Consider the following 14,656-nt stretch of genomic DNA (forward strand, 5'->3'; position numbering starts at 1 on the left):
GTATTTTTGATGATATTGTTAATTTAACTAATAAAGAATGTTACGCATTACTTTATGAGCACACACAAAACTATTGTTTTTTTGTAACCCTGTACCAATTGGAATCAACATGTGATACATTTTTGGAATCTGCTCAGCTAGAGTAATCGGAAAATTGAGACAAAATGGAGGTGTTCCACTAAAGAAAATGACGGTGACGTCATTACTCGAAAGTAATTCACCCTGTATATTAGATTATTATTTTAAAATACGATAAATTGAAATCAAAAATCGACGTGTTTTAGGATTATTTCTTGAAATGGTCTGTTTAGCTATAAATGAATTTATTCCATACTTTACGGAAACAGTGTATAAGTTAATGGAAATAAATATCCAACAACATTTTTCCGTAATACATTGCAATCTATTATACCCGAAACGCCAAACATCCATCAAAAAGGGGCCGAATGTGGAAGAGGTACGAAAACATTTATGCACTGCCGGATTTTTGCGCGCAAAACAAATCGAACTATGTGTAGTTGATGCCGCTTTCCATTACACTAAATTTCATAATTTAATAAAATGGACTTGTATAATCTAGTTAACGGGGCGGAATGGCACTCCCGAACCGGCCGTCAATTTCGACGGGCAGAGGGCGCCAGTATCGGATATTGTGTATGATATCGCGGCCGGTTTAGCGGATAAACTGCGCTTTTTATGTCATTACCTGGTGCCAAGATAATTCAATTTGGAGAATGATATTCAGGAAATTCGGAACGACGTGATGGATGATGCGGAGTTCGGTTTATTTTTCAATTATCGCTCTATGAACCAGATAATGTCGTATGACGGCTTGGTAATGCGGACAGTTCCATTCTGGTGTCAATTGCGGAATTATTTTGGATATCAATATTTCAGTTCTGAATGGCGGACGTTTCGATTTCCACAGTGCGGAATTTATTATGATAGCCCAAAAGCCCACTACGGTCAGACCGTGGTTATTCTATAGAAGCTGAAAGTTTTTTTGTCCATGTCTCCTACACAGTTAAAAACGACCAATGACTATGGAGTTTGGAATGTGATTACTTTGTCAGGCTACAGGTGGTAAAGATGTGTAAAGTAGTACCTTAAATTTTTCAAAGTATTTTTTATATATTCCTCGGAAATACCTAAAAAATCTCGTCATCCATTTCCTGACGCTTATGACAGTTGCAACCTCCTGCCAGTCACTCCAAATAAATTAAAGACGATAAAATATTCTTTATCTACTCCTATTGTTTTATATATTCATTATTCCACTGCTTTTTAGCTGTTAATAGTATCTATTAACAAACAACGTGAGTTATAATAACTCACTGCTATAACTCACTATAATAAATTGGAAAAAATAGCTCTGTGCTTCCATGCTTCTGTGCTTCTATTCGGTTGGCCGAAGGGGAATTTTCCATTATTGTTATTGAGGGGAGGAATGTCACTTTAACAGTCTTGACTTTTTTTGGGGTTTGTCAATTAAGTTCTTTCTTTATTCTTGTATTTTAGTATCTATTGTTATAGTCGTAGATAAAGTATAGTATTTAATTTGCGGTAATGGTTATAACTCACTTGATGAATGAGAGCACTCGCCTGTGACTCGTGCTGCAAACTTCATGTGCGTGAGTTATAACCTACATTACCGCTCGTTGAATAATATACTATTAACATGTATTAATACAGAGAAACATTCAGATTTTATGAAATGACGTGGACTCTAGAGCTATTACGAAATTCACATTATACAGTCAAGAAAAAGGTTTTTTATATTATCTATATTGTTTATCATTTAGGAATACCAAACTGATATTATAGACTTTGTAGATTTTAAGGAACAAAATGCATAAATCCGTTATTGAATGTTTTCAAGCAAAACACTCGGACAGTTCAATTACAGTTTTTAATTATACAAGGTGTCCAAAAAGGGTATCGGGTATTTGTTTTGTCGCTACATTTAAGAATGAGTGACGGGGGGGATTGTGAAGAGGATCGTGATGTCCGCAATTTTTTGGAGTTTCAGTGACGATGGAGCAGTACCCAGGAATGCATCGCGCTTTTTGCGTACGAGAGTATTATCGCAACGGTTATTCAATAGTAGCTTCTCAATGTTTATATCGTGAGGAATATCGTACACGCCATGCACCAAGTGATGACTCCATTAGAAAATGGATCCGAATGTTCGAAAATACAGGTGCGACGATAAAAATTCAAGAATTTGAACGCCCTCGTTCTGTCCACCATGAAGAAACGGTCCTTATTTTCATGAAAATCGACGAGGCCAACCACACAGTGTAAATATTGACCATTATTGCGATATGCTGCGAAACTTTTTTGGTCCAGAGATACTGGAATTTCAAGGTTATAATTCAAAAACGTGGTTTCAACAAGATGGGGCCACTTGCCATACAACAAATCAAGCAATGGTAGCTGTAAAAGAATTATTCCCATTGCGCGTAGGGGTAACATCAACTGGCCTCCCAGAAGCCCCGACCTTAGTCCACTTGACTATTTTGCAATGGGGGTACATTAAAAGTAAGGTGTATGAGAATAATCCAATGAATTTGACCCAATTAAAGCAAAACATGAGGTCAGAAATGGCAGCAATATCGAGAGCTATGTTTCAGCGTGTGATCGCCAATTTTCGTTCCCGATTAGAAGGGTGCCAGCAGCGTGACGGTCACCATTTGGATAACATAATCTTTTCCAAATAATTTTCCACTTCATGCTGTAATAATTTACAATAATTTTTTTTTTATTTAGTAACTAGTTTTTGTTTTATCGGCATAATAAAAAATTACTTTGACGTCATCCATTTTTACAGAAGAACGTCATATTTTTTTCTACTTTTCCTTCAGAAAGTGACGAAATTTGTACATCTCGGCAACTATGTAATTGTGTAATTGTGTCGCGATTTGACTTGATATCGAGCTACTTGGTGTTAGTTGAGCTTGATACGCATGGCATATATTTCTGCAAACTCGTGCGCGCTTAGGCAAAATAATCATCTTCAAAGGATAAATACAGTGAGTTTAACATTGATTTCTTAAGTTTTTTCAAGAAATCTCCTGTAAATCGAGCAAATTAAATAGCTTGGTGTTATGAAACAGACAAATTCTTGACTGAACTGTCTGCTGACAGTTCTGAAGATATTATAGAATGATAGAAGAGGCACGAAAACTTGTTTTCAAACTTAGCTAAATTGGCCAATGATTTTTATGATTTTATGATTATGATTAAGTATTCAATTCTGAATGACTTTCTGTTTCAATTGTTGTATCAATTCGAATATTTCTCGAAATATCAATAACAATAATCAAAAATAATGGCTATACCGCAAGCAATTTACAAATTGAAGAAAAATCATCTCCACCTAGGGCTTATTCGTCAAAGTTCGAACGTTAACCGAAAAGCCAATAATTTTCGTAAATGAATGTATAATTAAAAACATGATTATTATCAGGAATGAAATATTAAAAAATTCTGAAGGTGTTACGATAAAAAATATGGAATCCAGTATCATCGTAGAACTAGACATTTCATTTCAAGATTATATGTTAATTTCCGTCTGTATTTATAAATGATAAAGTTATTCCATCAATTCTAATCCTTACGATATTACCAACCTACCAGTTGGCAATTGCATTTGAGACGAAAACGTTATTTAGCAACAAGTAGGTAACTGTAAACAAATAACAATAAAGAATTTTATCGTCTACTTGAGCCAATGGCATTTCCGAAATCCCTTTAGAATACAGCTTATAGTTTCAGTGAATCGTTCCAGCTATTCACCTGAAAACAATTCTGCAAATCGAACTAGAAATCGAAGTGAGTTTATCAGCTAACTACAGAAATGATTATAGATACAGAATGATGGTAGTGAATTTATTCCAAATAGTGAATTCAGTAGAATATTTTCATGTGATTGTTTGTATTTGAATATGATGTAGAGCCACAAAAAATGGTTCAATCATTTACATGGAATACTTTATCCGATGGAAAAAATCTCAAGGTTCGAATTCGTGTACCATATTCTAATCAAATATTGAAATTTTCCTTTACCTATTGAAGTTGAAAGGTATGTTTTTTCAAGAAGTCATTTATCATTTACTACTATGGATCGTATGAAGTATTTTTATTTTTCTTATCAGATATGGGATAAGTACAAGTATTGATTGTAATAGCATCTATGCAATATCTGCATCCGAACAAAGCCTTCATTGATATCAAATTCAAAGTGGAGCGATACGGACATAGGTAGTCAAAGAAAAACAATAAATTGTCTTTATTTTGTACAAATTCTTTCGATTTCATTGGACGTCGGATGTATTTCTCTCGAACCTTTATATTGGCTACTTTATTGATAGGTGTTATTGTTTACATGATGTTTTATGAATTCAAACGGACACTTTTCGTAAATTCAACCAATTCAGCATAGCTACGCAGAGAAGGGGGGTTGAATTTAGCAGGAAATGAAGTCATAAAAAGAATAAAACCTTTTTTAGCAATTTGTTTTCATTTGAAGTTTAATGGTATTGGCCCGATATCAATCCAGAATATTGATACAATGTTAATGAAATCATTAAAAAAAGCATACTATACTTCTCATGTATTTGAAGCATTATAAAATGAGAATATGTTTCATGGGAATTTTGCTAACCAAGTTTTGATATAAAATCGTTATGGAATATTAGTACTTGACATTTAACACATGAAACAAAGACGATAAATCCAGATTTATAGTGCCGCATTAGCATTTGCTGAGACGAGGGGAGGCTATTCCATCCCCCCAATAAAAGATGTCAACTGACAGTAAATTAATTCATCCTCCGGGAATGTGGATTTCTAGGATTACTTCACATAGCTCCCTAATGAATTTCTCAATTCAACCTTGAACGAGAGGTCCTTGCTAGGACGAGGACTCTAGAAAGCTTCCAATCTACGTTCAAGATAGAGTGGTGGAGTCCTTTCACTATTTACCTATCTGAAATTAAGCGAGCACAAAATTCATTCAGCTCTTCCAGTGCCATTATCCTTGTTTGAATTTCAAAATCACGAGCTTCCCAGGGACTTTAATTCGAATAGAGCGACCGGTATCCCCAGGGGTCCGAAATAGGCCTGAAAGGTTCCACGAGAGCCTAACTCTCATTGCTCTCATATCACGGGATATTCCTCTCTGTAACTAATGTTCCAGTTCTCGAAATCTTTCATTTTAATCCCCCATTGAACGTATTGTATATGGCCATTGTTACAAGTTGCGCCTCTGACCGCAGTCTCCTCTGCTTAACGAGGAATTTGTATTCATTATAATTGTTATTCCCTTGTAATAGGGATTTCCAGACTGCGTTAAATGTGTTCCTCGGAAATAATTAGAATGGAATGAATAGTTCCGGAGTTTCTAACTGGGAATTTATAATCTTCTGAAGGAGAAACTTGAGTCGTTTCATCCACAATGGGATGACTTCTTATTATGCTAAGTAGCCTTCTTCCTTAGATTACGTCTCGTGTAATTGGGACGGAATATTCTGATTTGAAAATATCACGTGAGAAAACAGCGTGATCTTTTTTGGGTTATACAAGGTGAAACATTTACTTGTGCATATATATTAGCAGTAAATTCTTTAGGTCCAAACGCATACTTTTTCCGAATTGGCCTAGATGAAAAGGTTTAGCCATTTTAAATTTTCATGAACTATGGAAACCTGCTCATGAACTTTTTTTAAGTAATATTTGCCATTTTAACCTTGGAGATGAGGAACTATATTAAAAATCAGCATATACTCACCTTTTCCATTCCATTCGATAAACGAAATAGTATTTTTAACAGGCCAATTGAAAAGTCCGCAGTCTTCCATAGTAAAACACATTTTTTTGGCAAAATTCGGTTTTATTATTCAACATAGTTGCCTTCAAGGGCGATACAACGATTAAAGCGATTTTCCAACTTTTCGATAACATTTTTGTGGTACGATTTGTCTTTCGCTTCAAAATAAGCCTCAGTTTCGGCGATAACTCCTTCATTGGCGCTAAATTTTTTCCAGCGAGCATTCTTTTGAGGTCTGAACACGGAAAAAGTCGCTGGAGGCTAGATCTGGCGAATACGGTGTATGCAGAAGCAATTCAAATTCAAATTCATGCAGTTTTGTCACTGTTTTGTGACACAGCACATTGTCTTGATGAAACAGCACCTTTTTTTCTTCAAATGGGGCCGTTTTTCAACGATTTCATCCTTTAAACGAACCAATAACCCCAAATAATAATCGCTGCTAGCCTTTTTGGAGGTAATCAAGGAATATTAAACCTTGTGCATGCCATTATACTGATGCCATAACCTTGCTAGCTGGCTGTTGAGTTTTTCTTCGCTTTGGATTCGATTTATCGTGTGCAGTCTACTCAGCTAACTTTCGATTGGACTCCGGAGTGAAATGATAGAGACACGTTTCATCCAATGTCACATATCGACGCAAAAATTCAGGTTTATTGTACTTAAACAGCTTCAAACACTGCTCAGAATCATTGCTTTTGATCGATTTTGCACACAGCTTTCTCATGTACAAATATTCGTGAATGATATGATGTACACGTTCAGATGATATCTTCACAATGTCTGCTATCCCGATCAACTCCACTTTACGGTCATTCAAAATTATTTTGTGAACTTTTTTATTTTTTCGTCGGTGACAACCTCTATTGGGCGTCCACTGCGTTCGCCGTCTTCGGTGCTCATTTCACCACGTTTAAACTCAGCATACCAATCAATGATGGTTGATTATCCTGGTGCAGACCCCGGAAACTCTTTATCAAGCCAATATTTTGCTTCAACTGTATTTTTCCCATTATAAAGCAATATTTCATCAGCACACGAATTTTTTTTTTCCATCTCTTTTCAAATAACAAAAGTAACTACACTCACAACGCAATATCTCACAAACTAATGGTCGGACTGCTGTCATATTTTGACACACATTGTTTGAAGGTTGGTACTAAGTAAAAATCATATGGATTTAATATTAGCACCACCATCTAAATTGGGGACAGTTCAATTGGCCTTATACGGACATAACTGAGATTCGACCCTAAGTTTATAAACAAAATACATATTTTTCAATGATTTATATGTGGTAGAATTTCTGGTCCTGTATAACAATCGTGCTCATTCATCTCAACATTGATTCTGACTTTACTAGTGACCAAATGAAGAGACAAGCCACTTTATTCCTCCCCTCCACGAAACAAAAATCCAATGAACGCGACAACCACAAAATTGCGATTTCAAATTTTAATTTCACGACTTTCCAACCCTCCCGCCATCCTTCTCGTCCGAGATCAAAAAGAATAACGGATGGGAAATTTCGGAGAAAGCAGTTTTCACTTAAATCGCCCACGTTTCCATGAAGTTCCTCAATAATTCCAGGAGAGGGCACCGCTCATCATTCAGCTCGCGGACGTTTTTCATCCGATATTTCCCGGGGAAAACTCCACCAAAATTCATCCCGAGGAGCGTGGGCCGAAATTTACGATTGTCCCCAGATTGTTCACTGAAAAGAAGCGAAAGATTGGGATAAAATGTCGAGTGCGTTAGTGGCGACCCTTCCGGAGTCCGGACCCATCCGGCAAATCCTCCTTCAACTTTCGGTGTTATTTAAAGCTTATACCGGGATTGGTGGGAAGGTTTTGTGGAAACAGAACTAGGAACGGGACGTGGAAATGTACCGTACTTAACTGTTCACTAATCCAATTCGCCGGGGATGTTCGATGTTGCCGAAAAGGAGCGATTGTGCGCCCGCAATTCCGGATTCTGGAACAACATCACCGAGGAGACCAAGGCAGGGGCGAACTGATGCCTAAATTTCATGGGGGAAGGCTGTATTCGGAATCGTTATTGATTCCGAGTCTAGTGACGGTAGTTGAAGCATTATTATCACTCCGATTCTTATTTATTTACTCAAAAATACATCCAACAGGCCAAAGCCCAATTACAATTGTATATAATAATATATATGATACGTAATTATCCCAAAAATAGTTAGAGAAAAAAAACTTCAGCAATAACGTTCAACATAGTCCCTAAATTGAGACAATGAAAGAAGAAATATATTGCTGGCAATCCCTATTAGAATAAGCTCATTCATCAATACTTTCTGCTGACAGCGGCATTCATCTAAAAGACATAAAAGAAGCAACACATTCAGTTCAACTCTATATTCCGTACAGTTCAGTTCCTATTTCTAGAAAAAATACATCGTCCCTCAATATTTTGAATTCTATCCTTAAAAATCATAATTCCTTGAATGAGTAGAAGTAAAGTGCTAGTGTTCTAAAAATATAAAAGTGAAATTCTACCTAATCAACGCACAACGCATCTACCCCATCTTCAATCTATTCTCAACTCATCTCATCAAGTTTTACGGTGCTTTTCTACACAAAGCTGTTCTGGTGACAGCAATCCTGCTATTCTTTCTTTTTTCTATCGTGTGTTATTTCGAAGAGTAATACAACAATATCTACATTTCTCAAAATAATAAAGCTTTTACACATTGTGGTAAGTGAACAATAAAAGTGGTAATGCGACTTGATACGTCAAAATGAACATCAACATGTGATTTTGGAAACGTGGAACACTGAGTTTCAATGACGAGAGCAAAGCTGATGAGTCAACTTGATCATGTACTATGCATTTCATAGAGAAACCTTTTTAAGAGTAGCAAATTCAAACTCGTCAAAAGATATTCATAACTTATATTCCCATCACTGTGACGACCATGTTCATTTAGATTTCTTCAGGCTCTTTCAATACAATCAATATATTTTTAGTGACTAGGATTGCACTGTTGATCAATATACTACTTTATTTTCTACAAAAGTAGGATAAACAGGTGAAATCACCTGTAATGAAGAAAAACCTTCACAATTTCTAACGACAAAGCCCAAAATTTCCCTGATTTTTTCAAATCATCCGCAAAAAGCAGTTTCAGCAGTTCAGATAATATCAGAGACTTCATCTAAAAATGAAATAAAAAGAAGAGGTCCTTGAATAGGCCTTTGTGGAACCCTGAAGTTACAAAAAAAAGAAGAATTCAACACCCTTATATTTAGCAAATTTTCCCAACTCAATAGAAATGAACCCAGAGGATTTCTGAGACTAACTGTTATTCCAGAGCGAGAGAGTTTTTTGAGTAGCTGTCGATGCGATAAGGGATAAGCGATCAAACGGTATAGACCACTTCTACTTGATTTCTTCTATGTAGACATTTGAAGACATATTCGTTAAATACACAGAGATTATTTTTGGTGATACTCTAATTGCATTATATATCATTCTTATCGATATGTTTATCGGTCTTTGCCCTGGAATCCTCTAATTTTACATTCTCAATGAAGGAACCTTAGTCCTCATTGGCAGAGGTTTTCTCTTCTTTCTATCATCATTGTTTCGGACTCTACTCCACAGAAATTTATCCTGATATAGCTTGAAAGTGACATAACTTTATTTGCGTGTCACTCTATCATGTTTATTCAAGCTAGATATCTAAATTTCCGTGTTGCTAATCTTGCTTAATCTACAAAACTACCACCAATTAGCATAGTGTGAAAATTAAGTTTTTTTTGGTCGAATCATTATGAATAAATTTCAGTTGGTTACTTACAGTTTAACGTCTCATAAAAGTTACACGTTTGGATTTGTATTCTAATTCATTTTCACATTATTTTAATTTTTGGTGACGTAAATGGGAATAAAAATGTGACACTTTTGTTTTTCCAGCAATTCAGTAATCAAACGCTATTAGTGGAAACAATTTTTCCTCAATCGGAGGACATCTTGCTATATTCAAAAATGCTTCACTACAGACAGCTTCATGTGTTCAAGATTTGATACATCATTAAATGCACTGCTCACTTAATTCGAATATTATTGTTTGATAATTGAGTTGATTTTTTAAATTTCAAATTCAATCGTTTATAATTTCTACTCCATTCATATGTCGAAATTTTATATGGAACATAGAGAGAATTCTACTCCTATACTTCCTATCTTGAAATAACAATTTTCCGTTGTCTCTCATGGCGAGTAGGCAGTCGAAAATCAATAAGGTCCAATATATCTCCGACAGAATATGGCGAGTCCACTGGATGTGCGTGCGTAAGGGACCCTACCTAGGGGGAAAACTTTGGCCATTTTCCTCTCAATAAGGAACTGTTAGAGAATTGGAAATTTAGGGTAAACGTATGCAATATCCGCGAGACCCTAAATTTGCGGGGGTAGTCAAGTTGTTTGTGTCCAAGGAACTTTATGTGATAAGTTTTTTGTCCGGGTTGCTTTCATTTGTCATTCGCGTAACAGGTCACGATTCTGCGTCGTCCGTAATGGATTTGAACCGGGCAAAAAAATGTTGTATTTTTACTTACGAGGGAAATTGGAACCCTCGGATTTTCTCCAATCGAAATTGTTCTTTCCCATTCTTTTCGATCAGGGGATGAAGTTTTTCAACCGTATCCGAAGGAAAATATAGATGATCGATGTTTCGGATAGTCTGGACAAAGATTTTGCCCAGTAGTTCAATATTTTTTTGTCATTTTATACTGCTTTCAATTTCGTCATTAAAAAGAGGAGATAATCTTATTTGAGATTGAAATTTTTTTTGTTCTTTGAAACTGCATCTAGATTTCACATGATCATCATATTCAAGGAATCATTTTATACACTCTTGGAACTTTGAATTTGTAGACCTGATTCAACATGATAAAATATGATAAATCTCAATTTCTAAATTCACCCTGTTTGTAAATCACTGTTTGATAATAATTCATGAATTGTCTTTTCGGATCATTGACATCGATGATACACATCACATAAGAAAATTGATCCATTTGAAATGATCTGTTCGGGGTTTTACTTGGTACTTATATCAATTTGAAAGTTGAAAAACAGGTAGGAGTGAAATTGAAGATCTTCTATTCTTCTTCAATTTCTAAGGAAAAGTTATTTTTATATCCGTTATTAATTTTTGTAATCGATACTTTCATTTCATGGAGAGGATATGGTGCTGGAACAGTAGTCCTGACAGCCATTTGGCTAATAATATTAACATCCATATAAATATAAAATACACTCCTTTTTCACAATATCGAAATAAAACTTTTTATTGAAAATCCCTTCCGGAAGTGCTGGTCAGCAAGGTCGTGTGCCATTGATCGAAACCAGTGATATTTCGAGGGAGCAACGTCTAGAGAATACGACGAGTGGGGTAGGATTTTCCATTTCAATTTTTCCAAGTATGTCTTGACCACTTTCGCAACATGGGGTCGAGTATTGTCATGCAGTAAAATCACTTCATCATGTTTCTCGTTGTATTGCAGCCGTTTGTCCTTCAATGCTCGGCTCAAACGTATTTATATGTTTCGATAACGGTTGCTTGTGATTGTTTCAGTCGGTTTCAACAACTCATGATACACTACGCCGAGTTGGTCCCACCAAATACTAAACATGACCTTGGAACCGTGAATATTCGGTTTGACCGTCGACGTGGAAACATGGTCGGGATATCCCCATGTTTTTCTGCGCTTGAGATTATCGTAATGAACCCATTTTTCGTCTCCAGTCACAATGCGATGCAGAAATCCCTTCCGTATTTGCTTTGCAAGCAGCTGTCCACAAGCAAACAAAAGCCGTACAACATCTCTCCGCTTCAACTCGTACGGCACCCGATTTCCTCGTTTCTGAATCATTCCCATGACTTTCAGGCGTTTTGAAATGGCTGGTTGCTTCACTCCCAATGATCCTGTCAATTCATAATGCGTTTGACACGAGTCATGATGAATTAATGCCTTTAATTCTGCATCTTCGGAAATCTTCTCTCTTTCACTGCCATGCTGGTCTTCGACGTCAAAATCACCGTTTTTGAAGCGTTGAAACTACTCTCGGCTGCACGTTCTTTCACTAACAGCGGCCTCACCATAGGTATTTGAGACCATTCGATGTGCCTCAGCCTCAGAATTCTTCATATTAAAGCAGACTATTGAAACCTCCCGCGAATGATGAGAATTTGACTCGTTTGATCGAGACTTCATGATGCAGACACAAATCGACTAATATTTCGATGGTGTTATGTTCACAAATACCTAAGCTTATTGTATGGCATCTACGATCTATTTATTTCGTCTACCACTCAGCCATCTATTGAAAAACGGCGGAATCAAAGTTGTATACTAATTTTGTGAAAAAAATAATGAACCGTCGTACATTGCTGCCCTCTTCTAATATGCTTCACAACTTCGTACACCGTACAAAGTTTGGTCATTACAGGTGCGCCAGAGCGGAAATGCATAATGTTCGATTGATACGCGGAAAGCCACATGGTGGCTTATCCCTCTTAAATAATTTTTCATTGAGGATGGAATAATTGGAAATAATGTTGGAATTTTGAACTCGCTGGTTGAAGAGAGAATTAGAGAAAAATCGCTAAGTATAATAATATAGTTTATTCTCCATAAACATTAATCACAGAGGCGTGAGCCTGTACGTGATTTGTAATTCCACTTATAAAATTAACCATAGCCAATATAAAACATACAAACTTAATAATAATTCTAATGTGACAGGAGTAAAGCTTCATTTAGAATCTTACATAATGAATGGTTTCAATGACGAAACGCATCAAGACAAAAAGGGGTCTCTGGTCTCTCATCTACAAAATAGTCGAACTAATGATTAAGTGTAGGGAAGGTTTTCATTCGATAGTAGTCATTTCAGAATAATATTTTCAAAAAATATATAACGATCTCTCATTATGGCTTGATAATTGAATTAAAATATTCCCTTTCTCTTTCAATTACTCATTTCTTCAATTCAGTTCTACGTTTTGTAGGATTTACTATCATTTTCAACTCTTTGGAAACCGTAGAGTATAATCGCGGAGCAAGGTAATTGAAACTTCTTTGGCCAATACGTGTGCCCAGAAAGATTTTCCTGACATTTCCTTTCCCAAACTCACGTATAGTATTCGAATCTAAAACGTCGATACGTAATACGACGGCGGGCGCAGAAAAATGGAGAAATCTACATCGCCTTTTTTCCGTTCTGTTATTCGCCCGGAAAGCCCACCGTCATCAAGCGGGCTCGTCATATTGATGTCAGGCCCATTCTGCCGCTTTATGAAACATGAATAAGGGCGAACTTTTCACGTCAATCATAATCGTATCGAGCCATTTAATCTCGGGGGAAAATCAAAGCTGACTGACCATCCCTGGTGGCGAACACGCCCTTAGGGGCGAAGTTCGTCAAGGGACGCGGCAAACAATGGACGTGCTACAAAGATAAATATGTTTTATTAACTGAGCCGAATCGGTGGAGAAGGGCACACGTAGCGTGTCAGATATGGCGCACTTTGAGGGAATCTCTTTGCTAGGATTCCAATAGATGTCCGACTTTGGAAGTTCTTTTGATATTTTTTGCATAAGAGTTCTTCTGTCATCGTGTGGCAACATATACTTCCGCTGTTTTGAAATAGATGGCTGTAGGGGTGGTAGTCGAAATGAATAGATCGTAGATGTCATACATGTATAACCGTTTTTTTTTAAATAAATCCTGGATTTACAGGAAAAAAACGGCGAAAGCAAAGTTGTAGGCCTATGTAAAACAAGGGTAGACGAACTACAGGTCAAAAAGAAATAGCTGAAGACGATAACAACCAAAAAATTAAACTCATAGGTTTATAGATCGAATTGACAGACGCAATGACTTCATGCAAAATATACATTTTGGAGCTTGTAAATTATTGGGTGCGATAAAACGAATACCTAATCGATATCTGCTTCGACCTTATAAAGGGTGTTTTTTTTAGAGCTATAGAAATTTAAATTGCAATAAAGCAACGATGGATTATTAGATTGACATGAATTTTATATATCGGCAAGATAATCTTGTGGCATTACATTCTGAATATGATTTCTGGCATATGACCGCCACGGCTGGTTCGGATGTAGTCCAATCTGGATGTCCAATTTTCGATTACTTTTTCCAACATTTGTGGCCGTATATCGGCAATAACACGGCGAATGTTGTCTTCCAAATGGTCAAGGGTTTGTGGCTTATCCGCATAGACCAATGACTTTACATAGCCCCACAGAAAGTAGTCTAGCGGTGTTAAATCACAAGATCTTGGAGGCTAATTCTCAGGTCCAAAACGTGAAATTAGGCGTTCACCAAACATTTCGTTCAATAAATCGATTGTGGCACGAGATGTGTGACATGTTGCGCTGTCTTGTTGGAACCACAGCTCCTGGACATCATGGTTGTTCAATTCAAGAATGAAAAAGTTAGTAAATATCGCTCTATACCGATCATCATTGACTGTAACGTTCTGGCCATCATCGTTTTTGAAGAAGTACGCACCAATGATTCCACCAGCCCATAAAGCTCACCCAACAGTTAGTTTTTCTGGTTGTAACGGTGTTTCGACATACACTTGAGGATTAGCTTCACTCCAAATGCGGCAGTTTTGTTTGTTGACGCAGCCATTCAACCAGAAGTGCGCGTCATCGCTAATGGACGTAGTGCACGATACGTATTCCGCACAGAACCATTATTTTTGAAATAAAATTGCACTATTTGCAAGCGTTGTTCAGGCGTGAGTCTATTCATCATGAATTG

The 14,656-nt window shown here is 36.6% G+C and overlaps 1 protein-coding gene and 1 long non-coding RNA gene across 7 annotated transcripts in view; both read left to right on the forward strand.

The window, feature by feature from the left end:
- LOC123680608 (RNA-binding protein Musashi homolog Rbp6) overlaps positions 1-14,656 on the forward strand; it is a 980,242-nt gene that overhangs the window by 860,816 nt on the left and 104,770 nt on the right. The window lies entirely within an intron of this gene.
- Positions 12,543-12,768, forward strand: LOC123680615. Its single transcript, XR_006747545.1, has 2 exons — positions 12,543-12,642; positions 12,731-12,768. It is a non-coding gene; the product is annotated as an uncharacterized LOC123680615 (long non-coding RNA).

The sequence above is a fragment of the Harmonia axyridis genome, chromosome 5 (assembly GCF_914767665.1).
Source record: "Harmonia axyridis chromosome 5, icHarAxyr1.1, whole genome shotgun sequence".
NCBI lineage: Eukaryota > Metazoa > Arthropoda > Insecta > Coleoptera > Coccinellidae > Harmonia > Harmonia axyridis.